The sequence below is a fragment of the Dipodomys spectabilis genome, unplaced genomic scaffold (genome assembly GCF_019054845.1).
Source record: "Dipodomys spectabilis isolate Male_0828 unplaced genomic scaffold, ASM1905484v1 ptg000307l, whole genome shotgun sequence".
Classification (NCBI taxonomy): Eukaryota; Metazoa; Chordata; class Mammalia; order Rodentia; family Heteromyidae; genus Dipodomys; species Dipodomys spectabilis.
The window spans coordinates 3,461,538-3,466,000 of NW_024870984.1; the positions used below are offsets into that span (position 1 = coordinate 3,461,538).

The 4,463-nt window shown below is 38.0% G+C and overlaps 1 non-coding gene across 1 annotated transcript; it reads right to left on the reverse strand.

Moving 5' to 3' along the window:
- Positions 1–526: 526 nt before the first annotated feature.
- Positions 527–633, reverse strand: LOC122127691. The gene has a single exon (XR_006151254.1). It is a non-coding gene; the product is annotated as a U6 spliceosomal RNA (small nuclear RNA).
- Between the last annotated feature and the right edge of the window lie 3,830 nt (positions 634–4,463).

Consider the following 4,463-nt stretch of genomic DNA (forward strand, 5'->3'; position numbering starts at 1 on the left):
CCTACTATCCCTTCCCTTCCACCTCCACAAGTCCACTCACCTCCTCCCTTCCCCTGCCTCAATTGTAAAGTTCATTTTACAACATAGTGTCTTGTGCATCTCATTGTTACAATGGGTGAACCTGTATCCCTATTTAAGCATTTTCTTTTTCTTCTTCCCATCCACAAATTAGAAGAGACTATAGACAAGATGTAGGCGCACCAACTTCAAATACAGTGAAAACAGGTGTTATAACATGGGGTCGGAACATATAAAGAAGCAAAAAAAAAAACAAAACAAAACCACACTGTATGTTATAAATATGAGAGAAACAATAGCAAGAAAGAAAAAACCACTTGTGTCACTAACTTCGGTTCATTTCCCTTAACATAATCTTATCTGGTCATATGCTCATAGCTTTTGACCTTTTCTGCTTATCCCAGACATATATTAGTTATTGAAAATTAGGAAAACCATGGGACCTATGTTTATTTGGACTTGGCTTACTACACTTCATAATCTATTTCCGAAGCCTTTCCATTTCCTAACAAATTAGGCGATGGAATGACAGGAGTTTGCCTGTCATCCTTAAGCAAGGGCCATGTTAATCTTCTCGGTATCATTCCAAATTTAGTGTATATGATGCTTCCTCACTGCTTCTCAGGGAGCAGAGGAGGGAAGGCCTTCCCTCACCCTCCAGTACTAGAGATCTCCATCTTGGATACTGACAATGCTCGATGGAGCTGCTAGCTCCAACTTAAGCCTTGGAAGAAAACTGGAGTCATTTAGCACGTCACAAGAACCTAAGCTGACCTGCCAGACTCAGCTCCACCCAGAGAAAAGTCACCCAGCTCGGGCGCCAGCCATAGGAGTGGCTTTCTTCACTGGGTAATCAGAGCCAGAGGCTGCCCTTCCCTTTAGCAGCCTGGACAATCAATTGAAATTCAGTAAACATAAACCCGGAGAGTGGCTCCAGGCTGGGCTCTGGGAGTTTCTCACAAACTAGCCCCCGGGAAAAGCTAATGTTTGCTGAAAGTCCTCAACTCTACCCAGAACCTAGCCTCATCACAGCATCTCCAAACTTGAGGAAAAAGCCATCTCCCTCTTTTGTGATACTCAAAGCATATCTCCCTTCCATTGAACTAATCTGGGAGGAGGATCACAAAATCCTGGGTAAAGCAGAGCATTTTTCTGCCTGTTCAAACAAACTGACTTAAGAAACCAACCAAGCCACAGGAAAATCAAACACCACAAGCAGACCAGAGACTCCAACAAGAGGCTGGTTATGGACATAAGGGAGATACATGATTTTTCCGACCCCTAACAAAAAATTTTTTTCTTTTTTTTTTTGGTACCTTTTATAAAAACTTTTTTCTAAAACTTTTTTTAAATTTTTAATTTTTACCTTTTTTGAAATAAATTGTTTTCTAGTAACTTCTTTTCCTCTTATAATTTTTATTTTAGGGGTATATGTGTGTGTGCGTGTTTCTTTCTTTTCTTTTAAAAAAAATTCTTTTTGTTTTTTGTTTAGCTCTACTGAACTTCTGATCTTTTCTTCTTTCTTTCTTATCCTTTTCACCTTTTCTTCTCTTTCGTTCTTCTTTATGCGATTTAATTGTTGTTCTGCACATCCTCAGATAAACCCATAGTCGATTAGTAGACCTTATCCCCCATTGTGTACACACTTAATCCACAAATTCATTACTCAATTAAAAACTTCTTAGACTTAAATTCCTTAATAGCAGTACTACCTCTTTATACCTATATAATATTTTAAGTATTTTTATTTTTAAATTTTTCACATCTCCTTTATATTCCCCCCGTCTCTCATTATATTCACGTTCTTCTCTGAATAGTTTGTATTCATTTCTGCTTCATATTTTAAATTTTTACTTTTCTATTTTTCTTGGTCACTTTTTTCCCTTTCCTTTCTTCTTTTTTTTCGCTCTCTACTTTCATACTATCCAACTTATTTCCTTCTTTGAGATTAGGACTCAGTTAACTCTCCCTGTACATTCCCACATCATTCTATTCCTATTGTTAACCCACATCTCTCCCTAAACCTAATAATTTATGGTTTACCAAATTCTTCTTCATGGTTCGCACCCCATTAATATATAGTTGTTAAATGTTGAATAGATGTATCTGTTGAACTAGACTGTATCTGCAGAATATTGACTGTGCAAATACAGACTTTGGTTGATGCTTGCCTTAAGAAAGTGTTCTAGCAAAAAACTGGTGTTATTTTCATCCCAAATGGGCAGTGTAAGCTGGAAAAACACAAGAAAAATGGCAAGTCCGGGTATCTCCACTCCCACTCATGATAATCAGGTAACAGAACAGATAATGAATAATCCACTGCTGGCAAACATGATAAATGAAAATATTGAAAACATACAAAGGACTCTGTATGAGCGTGATAGGGAGAGAGAGGAGGCAAACAAAAGGTCAATGTAGGAAAAGATTGAAAACTTACAAAGGACTCTGTATGAGAGTGATAGAGAGAGAAAAGAGGCAATCCAAAGATTTATACAAGAATATCATGAGCGTGAGGAAGCTACTCAAAAAATGATACAGGATTTGCGTGAGCAGCTTGAGAATACTCTAAGAGGAAGGCAGGAATGGTGTGAGCAGGCTGAGAACACGCAAAGTGAACTACAGGAATGGCATGAGCATCAGGAAGCTAAGCAAAGAGTAATACAGAAATTGATAGAGCAGGATGAGTATACACAAAGATCACTAAAGGCTTTCATGGGAGCCATTAAAAAAGAGCTGAGGGAAGTCAGGGAGACCACAAAGGGAAAGCTGAATGGAACCCAACAGAAAGAATGGGAGTCCAAGGAAACCATAAACAATCAACTAAGTGATTTTAGAATAAACATTGAACACCCAATTAAGGAAGTAAAGATGTTCATTCAAGATCTAAAACAAAGCTGCAACAAAGGATTTGAAGCCATCAAAGCTGACTAATTAGAAGGAGAAGAATTTAAAATTAAAGTAGAAAGTCTTGACAGCAGGTTAGAGGATGCAGGAGATCGAATCTCGGGGATTGAAGACAGCCTAGATATTATAGAGAAAGAACATACAACCATCCAAGACAAGTCCAAGAAATATGATAGATCTATCCAACACTTGGAAGACACCATCAGAAGGCCTAATCTGAGGATAATGGGTGTAGAGGAGCACCTAGAAACAGAAGTTAATGGTCTAGGAAATTTGTTTAACAGGATCCTAGCAGAGAACTTCCCAAGCATGCAAAAAGATAGGTCTATTCAGATACAAGAAGCTTTTAGAATTCCAAATAGACCAGACCAGAATAGGAAATCCCACTGTCACATTATAATCCACACAGGATCAACTCAGACCAAGGAAAAGATCCTTAAAGCTGTGAAGGAGAAAAGATGAATAACTTATAAAGGGAAACCAATTAGAAACACCACAGATTACTCAGCAGAGACAATCAAGGCAAGAAGAGCCTGGAATGATGTATGCCACCCCCTAAAAACAAACAACTATCAAGGAAGAATACTCTACCCAGCTAAACTCTCCTTCATAACTGAAGGCCAAATAAAAACCTTCCATAGCAAAGAAAAATTGAAACAATACATCTCCACGAAACCAGCCCTACAAAAGATTCTTAAAGATGTCCTACAAATAGAAAACCAACAAGACCATAATAAAGGGCAAGAAACTGCACCCACACTGAGAATCCAAGAACCATAGGAAGAACCCAGTTTTAGGAGCCCCAAGAAGGTGGATAATAAGGCAGGAACTCCCAAATACCTCTCAGTCCTATCTCTCATTATTAATGGACTTAACTCTCCAATTAAGTGACATAGACTCTCTAGTTGGATTAAAAAACAAGATCTTTCTATCTGGTGCCTTCAGAAGTCACATCTTGCCAGTAAAACAAACACATTTTCAATGTTAAAGTCTGGAACAAAATCTACCAAGCAAGCGGCCCCCATAAATAGTCGATAGTTACAATCCTAATATCAGATAAAAGAACTTCAAATTAAAATTTGTGAGAAGAGATAAAGAAGGTCGCTACATACTAATTAAGGGATCTCTCCTTCAGGAGCATATTACAATTCTAAATATCTATTCGCCAAACAACGGAGCACCCAAATTTATCCAATAAACACTACTTTCCCTGAAATCCCACATAGATCCAAAGAAATTAATTGTTGAGGATTTTAAAACACCAATCTTCCCACTAGATAGATCAACTCGGCAAAACCTCAACAGAGAAACCGCAGATCTAAACAACTGCACAGATCAACTAGTTGTTACAGCCATCTACTGAATATTTCACCCAGCAGCTTCAGAAGTTTGCTTTCTGAGCAGCACATGGAACATTTTCTAACATAGACCACATTTTAGGTCACAAAGCAAACTTGTCCTAATTCAGAAACATTGAATTTATATCATGCATTCTCTCTGACCACAAGGGAAGAAAATTAGAACTCAACACCGAAAGCCAC